Source organism: Lissotriton helveticus, chromosome 3_1, assembly GCF_964261635.1.
Source record: "Lissotriton helveticus chromosome 3_1, aLisHel1.1, whole genome shotgun sequence".
Taxonomy (NCBI): domain Eukaryota; kingdom Metazoa; phylum Chordata; class Amphibia; order Caudata; family Salamandridae; genus Lissotriton; species Lissotriton helveticus.
The window spans coordinates 1,152,266,535-1,152,286,716 of NC_136061.1; positions in this window are offsets into that span (position 1 = coordinate 1,152,266,535).

Here is a 20,182-nt window from a genome sequence, read left to right on the forward strand (position 1 = left end):
CTCACAAATGAACAATCCTTTGTTTCCTGTCTCCAAACCAGACAACTCATATCGTCTAGTTTTGGATTACAGACACCTTAACTCATGTTGCAAAACCTTTGCAGTGCAAAACTCGCATAGTGCTGCACTAATGAATAACATAGTGCGCAAAAAATACAAAACAACATTAGACATCTCTAATGGATTCTTTTGTCAAAATATAGCACCAGAGAGCAGATATTTGACTGCGTTCTCGGTAAATGGCTCGCAAAAAAGTTTCTGCCGTTTACCCCAGGGGCACAAGAACAGCCCAGGATTATTCTCAAAAAGAGTAACAGAATTACTACAAACATACGATGACGAGGCATTATCATATGTCGACGACATTTACCTAACAGATGATGACTTGGATACTCACTTGAAGAGAGTGAACACCATAATACTTGGGTTCGCAGCAGAGGGTTACAAATTCAACTTTAAAAAATCAAGAATTGCCCATCTAACAGTCCTGTTTTTAGGATATGAATTATCAAGTGAAGGCAAAAGCCTGGCTGACAATTTCCTAGAGAAATGTGCTGTACTCCAAGCTCCTAGAACACTAAAAAATATACAATCAATTCTAGGCTTCCTAAACTTCGGAAGAACATACATTGCAAATTACGCAGGAAGGGTTAAACCCCTTTATGATCTAATAAAACCAGATTTTAAAAGAATCAATTGGACTCAAAAACACACAGAAATTTTGAGATCTTTACAAACAGACATGTTAATTAAAACAAAATTAGAAACACGTGACAACACACGTAATCTTGTGATTCGAGTCATCCCAGGAAGATGCGGATTCACATACCTGACCTCCAATGAGGGAGAAAAGGTACCAATTGCATACAAATCACACTTGTACACAGAAGCTGAAAAGAAGTTCAGTATTAAAGACAACATTGTTCATGCAGTTCAAACGGCTATAGCAAAAGAAAAAGACAACGGTGACGGTAGACGTACCACAGTCAGAACAGCGGAGTCAGCCTTTGAGGCATTAACAACCCCATGTAATTTACCAACAACAGCGTTGAATCCAGAATGGATACAATGGGTGAATTCAATTACAACGGACAGAGTAAAATACTACTTTGATCCAGAATTAAAGGAATTAAGATATCTAGAATATGAAATGACATACCCTCTGCCAATCGACATTCTGCCTTTACGACAGTACGCCTGTGTAATACATACAGACGGGCATGCTCAACCCTCAGTTTGGGGAGAGCTGGCTTACAAGGCCACATGCGAAATCGTAAAAGAAGTGTGGCGCGGAGGTAAATTAAGACCTCTACTTACAAAAACACACTCTGTAGAAAATAATTCAGAACAACAAACTGAAAAGATAGCGTTAAAAATGGCGCTAGATAATGCCGATCGCGAATTCCCGACACTTATTGTGTGCGATTCGTATTACTGCGTCAAATCATACAATAACGATTTACAGAAATGGATTCAAAACGGTTACAAAGATGACACAGGTGCAACAATAAAGCAAAAAGTGCTTTGGGAACAAGTAGTTCATTTGCAAAAAGAACTACCAAAGACTCACATGATACATACACTGAGTCATCAACGTGATGGCGTTCACGTTGCAGGGAATTCATTGGCTGAGAAAGCCACAACGGCAGCAACTGAATCGGCTTCCGTAGTCAAGGAAAAGCGTGCAGTAAAACACATTGACGGTGAAACTGTGCTGGCGGTGAAAACGTCATCAAAAAGCGACTGCTCAGCACTACCGATCAACTATCCACTCAATTATACATACATAATCGATGCAAACTCAGTCCCTTTTGCTCGAATCCCTGGAGTGGGGGATAGAGTGATTCCAAACACGGACAGGAGAGGCTTGTTAATAGCAGACGCACATATGGGTGAAGGTCTCAGACACCTTAAACAAAAAGATTCTCTGGAAGAATTACAATCAGTGTACTGGTGGCCAGGCATGAGCCTGCATCATCAGATTTTTGTAAAAAACTGCCCAGACTGCAATAGAGATCGCAGTGGCGAGCGAGGAGGACTATTACCATGGCACATCGCTCCAGAAAAACAACAACAATAATTATATACCTATCACGAAAAAAGCGTTATATTAACATAAAAAGACTAATTTCCACTTATGAAGTAAGACTCCAGCACTCGGCTGACGTCTGGACTGTTATAAAAAGATTTGCGAGTCTATAATGGCATATACGCTAGAGGCATGCTACGTCTGGCTGAATGTTTTTTCTTCTTGCCCTAAAGCGTATGAAAAAACATGGTCAAATGAGCATAGCATAGCGGGACTCTTCTCACTTCCTACCTGAGGGAACGGGATGGTGTAAAGAAAAAAACAAAGGCATAAAGCAATCTATAACAGCGAAGGTATTAGGTTCGGGAGCTGGGTGGGTCAAACATCTAATAAGTGTCCAACGTAGTCTAAATAACCTGCCAAGAAATTCTCTGAGGGGATTCAGTCCGTACGAATTATTGTTTGGAACTAGAATGATGGTCTTAGATCTTGACAGTCAGACTTCAGTGGTTAAAGAAAAAAGCTTTGATATCAAAGATCGTTTGGCTATTTTACAGGACTTAAACGAAACAAGGAAAGACCTGAGCAACATAAAGTTGAAACAACAGCCAACGACCACTGAAGAAAAACCACCTGTCCCAGCAAGACCTGTCTGGATTCCAAAAGTCGGGGATCTAGTCAGAGAAAAGATCGCGGGAAAGAAGGAATTTGGGCCTTCTTACAGAAAAGCAGTTCCTGTCTTGTCTATCAACGGGACAAGATCAGTAGTACTACCGCCCCTTGCTGGTAAAAAGGAGAACAGGGTTGTATCAATCGACCTGATAAAACCACAGTCATGTGGCCGATAACAAACAGTAGGCCAAGTGGACTCCCGATAAGTAGCAGAGCACCAAGGTTTTCTACAAACACAGAGGTTCAATCTAAGAGGCTACTCACATTTGAAATGCCAACAGAACAACAACAAGGACTATGCAACAATGCTATGGAACTTAAACCTCTAAAAACCCAAATAAAAACATTTAGCAGAGACACACCAATCTACAATGAAGTAACAAATGACTATGCTGCTGCAACAAAACACACTAATAAAGCAAACAGCAATCCTGAAACAATAGGAACAATAGACAGAACGGCATCCGGTTACTTCATCAACTTCAGTGATTCATCTGAAGACCTGAGTGAATCAAAGGAACAAACATCAACAAAAACCTTTAAAGATAAAGCTAAGGAACTTTTTCAACATCTGAAAGAAACATATCTGATTTCTCCGTGGATAGAATTCTGGGTGGCCTTAGGTGCACTTATCCTCATACTTTGGCTCATCATGGTACTATGTTTGGGACACTTCATTGAGGGAAAATATGCTAAAATGGACACAGCAAGCCAGAAAATCAACCTGGTCCTCAAACCACACACGTCTTCACACGTCGAGAAAAGAGAACTTTCTTCAGTCAACTTCACAGCCAATCCTATACCCGGTGGGGTAGCATGGGACAATACTGATTATGAAATCTATGGTCCGGTTGAAATCCTGAAATATCCACATCAAATCAAGATCTCATTGAGTGACTTTGTAAAACCAAGCTCAGTTGCTGATGATTGGGACGTTGAAAGCATTAATAATATGATGTCTGACCTAGTGATGTCTGCTAAATTTACAAAACATGATTATTTGCAGGGTTCATCTAATTATGATAAAATGTTCTGCTATAATCACTATAGTAATCATTATCTGCATAAATCTGCACAACCTAGAAATGTTTTGAATTATAATCAATGGGAACACTGTGCAACCCCTCCAAAAGGTAGCTCAAGAACTTTTTATGACAAATATTCATATTTTTCAGGGTTCAACACAAGCAATGCAGAAACATTTTATTTCAAATTATCAAATAAGACAGGTACAAAGACCATGCTTACAAACACTAAATTGATATATTCAGACTCATTTTTTGAGCAAATGAGTACATTTGGTTTTGAATACTGGGACAAAAATGTTGAAGTAAAAAGTGTTTGGGGTACAAAGGAATGGCAAGTACAAGGTATAGAATAATTGTTTAGAGCCTGCATGATCCCAGAACAAATTATATTTTTGAATGACACTGTTCAACAAACTACCTGTCTTGGCCTAGCCAAAATCAAAGACTTAAACAAACCGTCTATTCCAAAGCCATCAATGAACAGTAATAGCTCTATAGATGTTGAGATAGACGTAAACCATATATTAAGCCAAAACAGAACACATCCTGATTGGAAAAAGTGGTTGATCTGGCCCACAGATACAAATAACTGTCAAGTGTCGGATTCAGCCCAGCCCAAGCACTGCAGGAACGTAGCACGCACCAGTCCCCTTCCCCTGCCCTGTGGCCACTCACTAGTGATAAAACAATGAGCAAACCAATGGACCGGAAAAGAGGGTGGTATGTAGAGGAGACACCAAGTCTTCCACCCATAAAAGATCGATAGGACACAGCTCCTTCCCTCACCTTCTGCACCTGCAGCAGATAGAAAGAAATCAAATACACTTCATATGCAGCAGGTACCCAATTTCAATGACCATGCACTGCCCCAACACACACCGGCCCCTCTTACCCGTGATAGTGCAGGCTTTGCCTTGTTCAGGTACTGGGAATTCCAAGTTCCACACAAATCTCTAATTTGGAATTACCCGTCAGGAGCTGTTAATGGCAGTGTCCTCCGATCATAGACATTTGGGCATAAGGGGAAAAAAGCCTTTAGTCAGGTACAAAAAAAACCCCTTAGTTAATAATTTAACAGGAAAAAAGAGGGATCGGCCTGCGACACTCGAAAACGCCGAGGCTTCCAAATCCTTCAGTTGTTTGGCCCTTCGCGTTAAGACCCAAAACGTCACTTCCGCGATTAACGAGGTGGAAAGCGTCTCAAAAGAAGGACGCGGTACGCGGTAAACAACAGTTACCGAATCAAGGGCACAGCAACTAAAACAAGAAAACACAGCGAACGGGAGCCCCCGCCCGCTAGGGACACAGCAAAAGGTCAAAAAAGGAAGCTGGGGTGGGAAAGCCAATATAAGGGGTCGGAATGGATGGGGAATCAATGAAAAAACGGGAATAAGACTAATACTAACTAACTAGGGGAAGAAGGGGAAGGAAAGTATCTCTCACGAGCCCGTGAAAGAAAAGCACATCAGGGAATCCAAGGCAGCAGGAATCCCCAACAGCGAAACACAGCAAACAGGGAAGCAGGATACCAGAATCCTCACAAAGGCAATAACAAGCACTGAGACAAAGGCAGGACTGCCTTTTATCCCACTGCCCAGTGCATGTGATGTCAGTACATGGCCATAGAGATAGGACTAGCCCCCAAACCCTAACAGTACCCCCCCCCTACGATCCTCCCCACAGTGCGGGGCTTTAGGGGATGTTGCCTATGGAACATTCGAACTAATCGTGGTGCATGTACCCCCCCTGCTGGCTCCCATGTCCTATCCTCCGGTTTATAACCCCTCCAATCCACCAAGTAGAAGAGACGACCCCTGACCCTCTTGGAATCAAGGATAGCCTGCACTTCGAATTCTTCCTGGCCGTCTACTACCAAAGGAGGAGGAGGGGGCATTACCTGAGCTGAGGGAACATAGGGTTTCAGTAATGATGTATGAAACACAGGAGGTACCCCGTAATCTGATGGTAACTGGAGCTTTAAGGCCACTGGATTAATGACCTTTGTCACCGGAAATGGACCCACGAACCGAGGCTGCAATTTGCGAGATCCCTGCTATCTCAGGTTACGGGACACCAACCACACTAAATCGCCCACCTTATATGAGGGGGCCGGGGCCCGGTGTTTGTCTGCTTGCCTCTTCATAGCATCATTGGCCTCCACCAAACTTTCCCTGGCTAGGCCCCAAATGTGACTCAGTCGCCCACACACATCATCAATGGCCGGCACACGTCCTGTAGGCTGAATAGCCACGGCCCTAGGATGGTAACCAAAGGAGCAATAGAAAGGGGTCATGCCCAGAGCGGAATGGAGGCTGTTATTATAGGCGAACTCCGCTATAGGCAGAGCCGTCACCCAGTCACATGACAAGGAGGAAATCAGACATCTCAGATATTGTTCCATCGTCTGATTAGTTCGCTCCGTTTGACCGTCAGACTGAGGATGATATGCCGAAGACAAACGTTTCTCAGTTTTAAGTATCAGACAGAGTTCCGTCCAAAAATGAGAAACGAATTGCGCTCCCCGGTCAGAAATAATTACAGCCGGCAACCCATGTAATCGCACGACTGAGGACATAAAAACCACAGCCATCTCCTTGGCCGTAGGGATTTTAGAAAGCGGAATAAAATGCGCCATTTTGGTGAACAAATCCACCACCACCATAATGGCGGTGTAACCAGAGGTGGCAGGCAAGTCGGTCACAAAATCCATACTCATGGTATGCCACGGAGCAGGGAGTACCTCCAAAGGATGAAGAAGACCCGAGGGCTTAGTGTGCGGAGGCTTATTGATGGCACATATAGGACAGGCACTCACGTACCCCTGTATATCACTGGTCATGGAATCCCACCAAAACCACCTCATGCACAATTCCTTCGTTTTCCTCATCCCTGGATGCGCCACCAAAGCGGAGGAATGACACCACTCCAGAACCATAGGCCTCAAAACAGGGGGAATAAACATCTTACTCTCATGGTATAGCAACCCCTCTTTCATTGTTATCAGGGGCAACGATAACCAGGGCGCCAAATCCAACTGATTCAGTCTCTCTTTCACTAATGCGGGGAACTCATCCATTACCATGGCCCCAATTATCCTTTCTCCCTGAATCATAGCCCTATCCTCGCTCAAGGAGCCATCCTCCTTGGGGTCGCCATGGATTCGAGATAGAGCATCAGATTTAATCTGTTGAGCTGCTGGCCTGTACGTGATGATAAAATCGTACTCATTAAAAAACAAAACCCATCGCATCGGTCGAGGTGTTAACGCCCTAGCAGAACGAAAGAATTCTAGGTTTTTATGGTCAGTATAGATGGTTATTACATGCCTAGCGCCCCATAAATAATGGCGCCACTCCTCGAAAGCCAATTTCACTGCCAATAGCTCCCGTTCAACCACCGTATAGTTTCGTTCTGCCGGCAGTAATGTCTTGGAGAAAAATGCGATGGGATGCATATGACCAGTGGCCTCGTCACGTTGGGACAACACCCCACCCACGGCACACATAGAAGCGTCAGTTTCTACAAAAAAGGGCAGGGCAGGATCAGGGTGCACCAGTACGGGTGCCGAAGTAAACTGTTCCAACAGGGAACGGAAAGCCTCCTGAGTCTCACTGGTCCACTCAAAGAGGACACCCTTCCTCAAAAGACGGGTCATGGGCGCCACTACGTCGGAAAAGTGTGAAATAAACCGCCGATAGAAATTGGCGAAGCCTAGCAACACCTGGATCTGCTTCACTGAAGTCGGCACAGGCCAGGTTACAATGGCCTGTATCTTCTTAGGGTCCATCCGGATCCCTGCCGCCGAGATGATGAAGCCCAAGAACTCCACCTCAGGGGTGCTAAACTGGCACTTCTCCAACCTGGCATAGAGTCGATGTTCCTGTAGGGTTTGTAGCACTTGCAACACATGTTCTGTGTGTTCCGCCCTGACTTCAGAAAAAACAAGGATATCGTCCAAATAGACAATAACAGTACGGTCTAGGTATTTGCTAAGGACTTCGTTAATAAAAAAACTGGAATGCCGCTGGCGCATTACACAAGCCAAACGGCATAACAGGGTACTCGAACAGGCCATATTTGGTCTTGAAGGCCGTCTTCCACTCATCCCCGGGTCTGACCCTTATAAGATGGTAAGCACCCCGCAAATCTAATTTGGTAAATACCGTTGCTTTGCGGAGCTGGTCCAATAACACGGAGATGAGTGGAAGAGGGTACCTATTTTTTACTGTTGCCGTGTTCAATATCCTGTAATCCACACAAGCCCTCAACGTCCCTTCCTTCTTAGGAATAAAAAATATAGCTGATGACACAGGGGAGGAGGAAGGGCGAATGAACCCCAATCGCAACATCTCATCGATGTAGTCCTTCAAATGAACCTCTTCAGGTTCCGAAAGAGCATACACTCTACTGCAAGGCAGTGGAGCCCCTGGTATCAGTTCGATTTTACAATCATAGGATGTGTTAGGTGGTAGGTCCTGAGCACATCCCTTGTCAAACACATCGCTATAGGCAGAATACTGTGGCGGGACTACTCCCGCATCCGTCACGGCACAGAACAAAGGGTTAACCTGCTCATGTGCCATGGTGTAACAATTCCCCAAACAGTACACCGAATCTAGAGTCACCAATCTCTGTACCCAATCAATCCGGGGGTTATGTGTCTGCAACCACGGGACGCCCAGCACCAAACCAAAAGATGGGGCATCGATCAAATCAAACACAACTGTTTCTAAGTGCCCATTCTCACATAACAAACATAAAGGAGCGGTCTGGCGAGTGATGCAACCAGAGGTCAGCTCAGTCCCATCAATGGCCCTCACAGGCTCGGGCTGTTCTTTCAACTGACAGGGGATCATTAATTTGTCCGCCATAGCAATATCTATAAAATTTCCTGTAGCCCCTGAATCTAACAACACTGACACAGGGACATGGTTGGGCCCTGAAAGCAATAACTGAGCATTTATAACAAAGTGTCTTGGAGCTTGATCTACGGCACCGACTACCACATACTGTTTATCTCGTTCCACTTGTACGCAGGCTACCTTTTTTGCCAAAACCTGCACCAGACGGTTTAACAGAACATTCCCATGCGAAGTGTCCTCCCTGACCGCAGTACAAACACAGATTGTTCTCTCTTCGTCTTTTCTTTTCCTCAGGGGTCAGAGGACCCCTCACCCCTCCTATTTCCATGGGTTCTGGCAACGTCTTACTCTCCCCTCCTGCCTTCATCTCTACTTTCGCGTAACTACTCCTAGATGCCTGGAAACGACTGCGTTCTCCACGCCGTTCTGATACCCGATGGTTTAATTTTACCACAAGGTCTATGAATGCTGCACAGTCCTCCGGGGGATCCACCACCTGCGACACTATGTCCTTGAGTTCCTCACAAAGACCCTGATAAAATATAGACGTCCTCTTTTCAGTCGGCCAGTGAGTCTCAGATATCAACCGATTAAAGGAGGCTATATATGATAACAAATCCTGCCTGCCCTGCCGTAGCTTCATCAGTTCTGCATCGCTTGCCTGCATGAATGCATGCTTGGCAAACAGACCCCGCATCAACTCTTTAAAGGCAGTATAATTGTACAGCACACGATCGTCGTTATCCACTAAAGGAATAGCCCACTGGGCCGCATTGCCAGCCAAATATGATATTGTGAAGGCGACTTTAGCAGAGTCATCGGGGAAGGCATTGGGTCTGCACATAAAATGCAACTGACACTGGGTCATGAACATTCCGAATTTGGTGCTATCCCCAGAAAACCTCTCAGGGGGTGCTAGAGGAACCGCCACAGGGGATGACACTGTCACTGCTATGGGACTACTACCACCAACCGCACCTTGTCCCACACCTCCACTATACTGAAATGTAGCAGGCTGTAAGACTGAAGCCGTCCCCCTATGTTGCGCCTGCTCTCTAGCCCTTACCGCCACTAGTTCCTGTTTAAGACCTGCATTCTCTTGTTGTAGCTCCTGAACCTGTGCCTGTATGACATGTAAAGCCCCCATAATGTCTTGCATTGAGGGACCTCCCGTATTCCCACTCAACACATTCCCATCCTCGTCCATGCTAGTCCGGGCAGTGCTATAATACGTGGGCTTGTTATTCTGTCGGATTCTGCCCAGCCCAAGCACTGCAGGAACGTAGCACGCACCAGTCCCCTTCCCCTGCCCTGTGGCCACTCACTAGTGATAAAACAATGAGCAAACCAATGGACCGGAAAAGAGGGTGGTATGTAGAGGAGACACCAAGTCTTCCACCCATAAAAGATCGATAGGACACAGCTCCTTCCCTCACCTTCTGCACCTGCAGCAGATAGAAAGAAATCAAATACACTTCATATGCAGCAGGTACCCAATTTCAATGACCATGCACTGCCCCAACACACACCGGCCCCTCTTACCCGTGATAGTGCAGGCTTTGCCTTGTTCAGGTACTGGGAATTCCAAGTTCCACACAAATCTCTAATTTGGAATTACCCGTCAGGAGCTGTTAATGGCAGTGTCCTCCGATCATAGACATTTGGGCATAAGGGGAAAAAAGCCTTTAGTCAGGTACAAAAAAAAACCCCTTAGTTAATAATTTAACAGGAAAAAAGAGGGATCGGCCTGCGACACTCGAAAACGCCGAGGCTTCCAAATCCTTCAGTTGTTTGGCCCTTCGCGTTAAGACCCAAAACGTCACTTCCGCGATTAACGAGGTGGAAAGCGTCTCAAAAGAAGGACGCGGTACGCGGTAAACAACAGTTACCGAATCAAGGGCACAGCAACTAAAACAAGAAAACACAGCGAACGGGAGCCCCCGCCCGCTAGGGACACAGCAAAAGGTCAAAAAAGGAAGCTGGGGTGGGAAAGCCAATATAAGGGGTCGGAATGGATGGGGAATCAATGAAAAAACGGGAATAAGACTAATACTAACTAACTAGGGGAAGGAGGGGAAGGAAAGTATCTCTCACGAGCCCGTGAAAGAAAAGCACATCAGGGAATCCAAGGCAGCAGGAATCCCCAACAGCGAAACACAGCAAACAGGGAAGCAGGATACCAGAATCCTCACAAAGGCAATAACAAGCACTGAGACAAAGGCAGGACTGCCTTTTATCCCACTGCCCAGTGCATGTGATGTCAGTACATGGCCATAGAGATAGGACTAGCCCCCAAACCCTAACATCAAGACAGATTCCTGAACAAAATCCAAGGGTTCACATTGACCAGGCCAGACCCTAGATATTCCCAAAGACAACACCCAGGGATAATTACCACATACAGTGTGGGCAAGCTCTGCCTTCAATGGCTACAAACATCCACACTGGCAGAAAATAAGCAACACCTGACTTTACTTACTGATGGTGCTGTCTTGCGTGACTTCATTATGGGACCGCGCAAACAGCGTCAAAAACGCTTCATAGCAGCCTCTGTATATGCAGCTTATAACGAAGCCTGGAAAATAACTCAAATTGAAACATCAGAGAGAATACGGGAAATTGACCGTATTAATTTGGAAAAATCACTTTCTGTAGTGGACAATGGGTTAATGACTCTGTCCTCCAGAATATACTCTTTGGACAGCATTGTGTCTTCAGCAATCGACATAATATCGCAAGACTTACTGTTGTTACAACACGGTCAGTCTCAATTGCGTTCTATTGTACAACTTGGCTGGACGTTACAAAATCTGCGTTCAGGCTATGTGCCTTGGCGTTTAATCAACACAACGTCACTGTTCAATATCTTTAACCTTACTGATAAACAAATCAGTATGGCACAGAAGGGTGCTGATTATACAATCCTGAGCATTGAGAAACTCGAGAGATTACCATTGACAATGTCAGAACGACCTGTCAGTGAATGGATAATACATGGAATAATTAATATTCCAATATCTACTTTCAGGTTTCAATATTGCCAAAAATATATACAGGCTGGCATGTACGAAAAATTGGGTAAAGGGTACATTAAGTCAACATGGAACTTGCCCTATTCACATGCCTGTGTCAGTAATAAAGGCCGGAAAGTGTTTCTTAGTGGCGATAATTGTGCCATGTCACTAAGCGGTACACTTCTGTGTAATGGTATTAGTTTACACGGAGCCTGTGAAGGGTCCTCAAATAACCTTTCATGTCACCAGCTAGGCACACCTGCGACACAAATAGAACCATTCTTTAGGAGACTATCGAACGGGAGTTACATTATAATCGTAGACCGCAGATGTTGTAGCTTGGTGCCCGGAATAGCTTATCTCATAACTACGACTGCGAAGGTTATGTGCTGTGAACGAGTATTGTTCCCCAGCGCAATGCCAGACAGGGAGGCAAGGTTATGGCCGAATTTGAAAATTGCTTCCATTCGAGTTGATACTTTAAGCAGAATGAAAACAGTGCTCCTTCAGACGCCGACCAGGCTCACATCATCAAAAGAAACGTATGATCTCCAAGTTGCAAGGACAACGGCAGAGATTCATTCATTGTTATCAACTAATTCCCCCATACATTTTGCAGAAATCCTGAACGAAATCTTAAATATTTCTGATACCAGTGGAGTCTCAAATGTATTTAAGACAGTGTTTTCGGGGGCTTTAACACCATTTAAAGACATTCTGGGTATTTTTCCGGACTTTGTCCATTCCATCTTTGGTGGACTTCCTCTCCTTTTGGGACTAGTGGCAGGAATCCTATTTTTGATTCTGTTATTTCGCTATGGCAAACCATGTCACAGACAAAACACCTGCGACAAGGGAAGAAACAATCCTAGCCATTGGATACCGGGACCGGATATCTAAAATCCTAGGAATGTCCCGGCTTAGAGACCTAAACATGACTTGGTTTCTTTCATTTAGACCAATGTGGCAAAGCTGTGTTTTACCTGTATTAAGGTGCTTGCTATGCGGAGAAGAATGCGTGTTGGACACCTGTCTGACGCTACAATCGGATGCGCCAATGGATGCAGAAACTTTGTTGGGTCCGGTCACGGCTCATGCATTGTGCTGTCCCCTGCGGCTACCAATCCTGATGACGGCATTCGTGGAGACTTCACCACTACGATTGAGGGGTAGTGAGGTTCAAGATGAAAGCAGCATCGATCAGGTACAACCTTCTGTCAGCTATGCTGATCAAAACATCAATGAAGGCAATCATGCTCATGAATGCATGGTAACATCTTTTTCCGAGTTAATGGAACTTTCGCAGGAAGCTGTTGACAGTTTTTTCGAGAGTCTAAATGATATGATGTTCTCACCAGAGCAGAAATAATAACTTTTGAGCAGGCTAGCACACGGCGTTCCCAACACCCTGAATTTGGCCTTCAACTTTGATAATAAAGTATCATGAACAATTTTTTCCAGTTTACGGACAGCGGAACATAATTTTTCCAGCGGCCCCAAAAATATTTTGCAGTTTTTCGGGACACTTATCTTCTGCTTAAAGTAGAAACTATTCTTAGGGAACTAAATTTCTATTTTAGGAACTTTAGAGACATTAGCTGCCCTCTGGCATGTTCAAATATATTTTATTTTGTGATGAAATGGTCTCGCATTTTTTTTTCCTTCTGTCTTAAGAGCCATTTTATGTGTAATTTTCATATTTTATTATTAATGATGTATGAATATGCGTGATTTATTTAGCATTGTTATACTGCTTGAGTGCATATAATGCATATATATATATCTTTTCGTATATTTCATGTTTTCAAAATGCATATGGATGTATTTTGGGGTGGTACGGTATACACATGCTCTACTAGTATATTTACTATGCCTAGATCTTGTAAATATGGACATAGTCTGCGTGGAGTGGGTGTGATGTATTCCTATAGGTTCTGTATCGATCCCCCTATTCCTGACCCTGTTCTGGTTAATAATTAACTAGCAACCAACCCACGGTGAAAAAACCGTTATCTGATTAAGCCACACCACGGCACAGAAACGTGTTATCTGATTAGGTCATAACGCATGCCATCTAATTAGACAAGCACTATTCCTCCAGCCCCTGATAAGGCATACGGAGTTCTCAAAACAAATCAAACCTATGACAACCTGGGAAAATCCCTGCGGCCATTGTTTTGATTTCACCGAGAACTTCAGCAAAAGAATGTGCGAACAAGCCCGTTCGTATGACATCCTTATTGACGTATCCATGTCCATCCTTACGTCAATTTCGGCACCTTACAGGTATAAATATTACCGACATTGCTTTAAGCAAACACACACGGTGGTGACGAGATCGGAGCAGCGAGATGCGCTGAGGAGCCCAGCAGAGAGCGAAGCCCACACGCGCTGCCCCGCCTTCCTGACGCGCTGAGAACGAGACGCTGCTTTTCTCCTGCCGAGAAATCCAGCTCCGGCGCTTCCAAGCAGCCTCGCAGGCAGCTGGAATATCAAGACCAGAGACGAGAGATACCAGCCCTCAATCATTCTAGACCTCAGGTACAGAACTGAACAACCCCTTGCAGAGAATTCTTGAGTCAGTCCCTTAGCAAAACAAACTTAACTTAAACTGCTACTTATCTACTCCCGCCCACGTATTAGGCTTAGGTCAGGTACACTGGGGTAGGCGTGGTTAGAAGCACCAGTTGAGTACGATTAGTCAAATGTATATATGTATGTATCTATTTTATCAGTTTTAAATATCATATGGCTTAGAAACGATATCAATGCTTCTGCAGTATTATTTTATACTGCTGCTTTTATTGTATGCACTTTACTTAACCATAAGTATCGCAATAATATCGATTCATTTCTCTTGTACGAGAAAAGAGACTGATCAATAAATACCATCTTTTATTGAACACGCCCGTCTCTTCCTTTTCTCTACAATCTGGTGAAACTAAGAATGCACGTACTGACTGAGTAAAATAAGTTGTCTTTTGTTTTCACACGACTCTAGAGATACACTCTTGATTAGGGGAGAGCAAAGTTGTCATGTTCTATGGTTGTCAGAAACTAAATCCCTTCTTGTCTATCCAGGGAGGTTAAACTCCTCCTTGCCTATTCGAGAAAGTTTCTAGTGAACTCTGAGCTAGCTGGCAAAACCAAAAACTTTAAGTCTAATATCGTCAGTAGAAGACCTAGTTAACCTCTGCCCTAGGTCTATACTATTGAAGATATTATTCCAATGCGCAGAGCCTATTGGGATAATAGGAACTACACTACAGGTTTGTATCCCACTGTCTCCTTTTCTGTTCCTTGCTCTGGTTGCGCTGAATGCTGGGTCCGCCTCCTTACTGCTCCCTTAATGCGCGGTAATTCTTTTCCCACTGACTCTCGCCTTTATTAGGCGTGCTGGCTTGTGTGGTTCCTTTCCTGTGCTCTATGTTTCCTGCTTAGCAATTTCGCTCTTACCCGTCGTTCTCTGGGTTGCAGGTACAGCAGTGATTGTATTTTCCCTTTCCTGCCTTCCACTGCTGTGCTCCTCAGTGGGTTTATTTGCTTGGCTCCCTCTGCCACGCTCTGTATCGGCTCAATGAGCTCTCCACATGGGTTGTACTCCGGAGTGACGTTGTCCGGGCCTCGTCGCCAATTGTTGGAGTGCCCCTATCCCATAAAATATAAGTGAGGCCAAGGGTACTTCCAGATAAACTTTATTAATTACAGAGCACCGGGGAGAAGCGTCTATGCAGCTCGGAATCGCGGCTCCACAAAATAGCTGCACTTCCGTTTTCGGTCACGGCGTGCGCCGTGAAAACAACTAGACCGTCACTACAGTATGTGAGGAGTCCACGGTATGACCTGTTGACATTGTAAGAATTATTGTGTTCTGAAAGTTGGATTGTACTCAAATTTTAAATGCACCCAGCAAAAGTGTCATGCGTGCTCATTCCGGATGCTAGCTTTAATAGCTACTTCTAAAGTTGATTTTGGGATAACTATTAAAATTGGTTTTCCTTGTGCAGGAGGCTGCTCCTTCAAAATGGTTTTCTGCCTCCCCAATGACACCCAGGGATTGTTTGCCTGACAGCTTGAGCTTACCCGGACCAAGATTCCTTTTCTCTCACAAGCATGGTGTGACGCCACGGTACAGGTATAGGAATGGGGTGATAAGAATGGCAAATTACTATATTGGCTGGCTACCTGACCTCTGCCTGCTCAAGACATGACATGAGAAGGTTGCAGCCCCTCATTCTTAACCTGATGGGATGGAATGTTCTTTATAAAATGATGGTCTTACCAGAGTTATTATATCTCTTCAAAAACCTCCCGCAGTTGATACCTCGACATTGGTTCAGTGAGATGGACTCCCTGGTGATGTCCTTTCTCTGGCACAAATCTAAGCCACAGGTTGTTCTTGCAAGGTGTCAACGGGCCCCTTATGATGGCGGATTGGGCATGGCTAACCCACATCACTAATATTTAGCATTGCAAAGCCTAGTTATAAATTATCGGTTTTTTGGAGGGTGGTCAGACCAGGCATATAGGTTGGAGCTAACTTTGTTAGGCTTTAAGGGCATGATGAGGATGTTATATGGCGCCCGGCTCTCTAAGACCATTCCTATTGTCATCTTGGGCATCTTTGAGGGCTCGGAGAGTGCGAGGGCCGATTAGGCTTTACTAGGGGTGGCCGCCATGGTGGCAAAAAGAGACACAGGTGTAGATGTAAGTCTCCCAGCCTACCATAATGTCTCAGTGGCACTGTGGGGTGGACTGGTGTGCTCAACAAGAAAAAACTGTATATGAGGCCATGGGTTTCCCTAAGAAACATGCCAAAATCTGGTGTAAGTGGGGGGACCAATTAGGGCTAGGCTTTTTGTGATAACTATTTGGATAATGCCGTTTCCTAGGTCTTCATTGTGGGCATGTTGCTTTGACTGAAATGATGATGCTACATTATCTTTTGCTAACGGCCAGTGTCACCTGGAAGTGATGTGGGATTTTGTTGTAAAGAAAAACAATAAAGTTGTTTATAAAAAAAAAAACGGTTCCCTGTACAGGAGTGAGAACTTTCTCTTTTGGAGTAAATTATTCCTCAGCTTGTTCCTCAGCTGCTGAACGTAAATGTGATTTGTAGCTATGTGTGTTGTCTGCCCTTTATTTAAAAAAAAACATATGTTTAGCCTGAATTGCTTGGTATAATCCTGATAACTAGGCTTGTCATATGTTTGCAAATATTTCGTCTCCAACATTTCTGCGCATGTAAGGAAGCTGTATGTACATCTGTCCAGTTGCTTTCAGAAAAGGTAAGCAACAAGAAACCTTCACTCACTAAGCGTAGTGTGGCACATCAGTCCTTTCAAAATTAAAGAATCTCATTAAGGCTTGTCATTTATCTGTGTACTCGAGTGTTAAAAAATTTGCACATTTCTGTAAGAAGTCATTTGTCTTCGCTCGATAATCCCTATCTCAAAAAGATTACACTAAGAAGGCAATCTTTGATTTACGGGTGGACAAAAACTGGGTGGCCATCCACGAGGCGGCAAAACAATATAATCAAAGAAAATATTGGTCTATGATAGCTAAAATAACTGGGACTAAAAAGAAATTATATGCCATACCAGTACCACCTCAGGATTGGGAAGCCTATCTAACAGACCTATATAAAGCAAACTCAACCGAAGCTGAGAGTAATGCTGCTGAAATTCACACGGAAAACAAACTATTATTAATTGAAAAAACTACAGCCTTTTCTATTGAAACACACATTAGAAAAGCGAGAAATACTTCTGCGTCAGGCCCTGATCTGATACCGATCAAAGTTTTGCAATCCAATCCTAAAGAATGGAGTCAGATGTTAACATCATTGTTTAATTTCATCTTTTGTACCAGGAGAATACCAAAATCATGGCAGGGAAGTACTATAATCCCCATACACAAAAAAGGGAATCAAAACATTGCTAGTAACTACCGCCAAATTGCATTAATGGACGCTACAGGCAAAATCTTCGCTGCGGAGGTACTGGATAGATTAAAAGACTGGTGCTTTTCGCAGGGAATAATACCGATGTATCAAGCCGGTTTTCGTCCTAATCACTCAGTAACAGACAATATCTCAATCCTCCAGACTATACTTGACAAATACATTGAGAGGAAATCACAATCAGTGTATGCTGCATTTATAGACTATTCCACCGCGTTTGATCGCGTTGATAGGTTAACCTTATGGAAAAAATTGAGAAAACTGGGGATTTGTGAAAACTTGTTGCAACTCATAATTATGTTACATACTAACACCTGGTCCCAGGTACAGATGGGAAGTGAAAAAGGATTGACGAAACCAATTAATACTTTGAATGGTCTTAAGCAAGGATGCCTTCTTGCACCAATTTTATTCTCGCTATATTTAAGCGATTTACCATCACACCTACAACAATGCACTAGCCTGCCCCCAAAGGTTGCTTCTCAGAGTATACATGCGCTGTTGTATGCAGATGACATAGTTATGTTAGACCTCACACCTTTTGGCCTCCAAAATTTACTGGATTCCTTAAATGTTTATTCGAAGGACCATTTTTTAATTCCGAATTTAACGAAAACTAAAGTGGTAGCGTTCTCTGGCCGGAAAAAAAGTGCCAAGTATAGCTGGAACCTTGATGGGATAAGAGTAGAGGAAGTAGATGAATATACCTACCTTGGGAGGATATTTACAAAGAATTTACAAAACTCTAAACAAATAAGCAATCTGAAGAAAAAATCTGAGATCCATGCTGGGGCACTTTCTAGATTGTATACTGCCACAGGAAATAGGCATTTTTCTTCTCTGCTCAAAGTGTATAAAGTAAAAATACCCTCGGTCCTGTCTTATGCAACAGAACACTTACCAATAAGCCAGTGGTCTTTCATGAATATAACAGAAGGAAAGATTTTGAAAAGAATATTAAAGGTTTCTACATCAACATCTGTGCAGGCTATCAGACTGGAATTTGCATTAACAAGCTCGTATGCCACAGCTATGGCAAATGTCATCCGATGGGCCTATAACATCTTGCATGCAAAGGAAGGAACACTGAGATTCTTGTTAAAGATTGAGATATTCAAACCAGACTCTCGTCATTTTAACTTTTTCAAGAACATGTCCGAAGCATTTAAAATAGCAAACCTTACTAAAGACATTCTGTTATCCTGGACAAAATCCCAGTTAAAACTTTTTTTGAAATGCTTTACTCCAAGGTTAAGCTATGATCTGGACTTTATGCATTGTAGTAAACTATCTACATATAAAATCTTCATAGAGTCACTGGAATATAAGCAGTCGCGGCCATATTTGGGGCTTTGTCTTACACACGGAGCAAGAAGGTCCATAACTATGTTGCGCTTAGGCATCCTACCTGTTTCTGCTTTCACATCTAAATGGTCAAAAGGAGACTCCCCCATTTGCAAGCTTTGTTTAGGCGGTGATCAAGATATTGTGCACATTTTATTTGTTTGTCCTCATGCAAGTGTAGTTAAAGCGCGGCTAAGATATCTTCAGCCGATATATCTGAAATGCAACATTACTACAGTACATAGTTTATTATTATTATGTAAACAACCGACAGATGAATGGGTTTGTTATAATTTTTATAAATTTTTAAAATCTTTTTTAAATATATATTGATGTGCATGTTTATTTTTTTCCTCCTCTGTAAATGTCTCCAAATTTGTGGTCCTCAGTTGAGTACCAAAGCAAATAAAAACTTTTTGACTTTGACTTTTATATCCATGTCAGACTAAAAAAAATGTGTCCGTCCTTTCTAAATTTTCACCCAAGTCATTGTTAGTGAAATGTACGTCATCAATGCATGACAACACATCCGGACCGCCCTGGATAATTTCCATGTTTCTTGCTGTGAACAGACCAGAACTGTTATAAAATACATCCGGTAATCTCATACAAGCATGCAGCATACCACCAAATGTGAACACCAGTAGGTTTTCTGATACAGGCTCAATGTCCTTACTAAAGAAACCATTTGTCGTGTCTAGAGTTGTCTTGTATTTTTCCTGACTGAGTAATCAGTCCAGCACTGTGAAATTTCTGCACTGCATGTGTACATGTATAAAAATCAAAACTTCCATAATCCAGTAAAATGCAACTGTCTTGTTTACCACCGGAAAGAAAGCAGCATTCATGGTGAAGCATCAAGGCACTATGACTCCGACACTGCAATCAAGCTAATTTTTAAACTGCACTTAGCCTGCAGTTTCACTGGATTTTGAGCGTGCACCTCTGGTTCACACTTTAAAAAAATTACATGTGGCACAGTGTGTTTATCCCACCCGTGTAGTTTCAATACAATGCTTGACCTCGTAATTGCCTTTGTATAGTGCTTACTACCACTGACGAGGCGTCTAAGCGCTTTTTCGGCGAGTAGCATGCTACTCCGGAACCCATAAAGTATTAGTGGTGAATTAGTATAGTGAAAATATGAAAGTAATTTGAGTGATGGATATGTTAGTTAGTTATTTGGATTGAGAAGGATAGTGGAGGGATAGAAGAGGGGAAAACATGTTTGCCTTTATCTAGCACTTGCTACCCTTGATGGGGTGTTG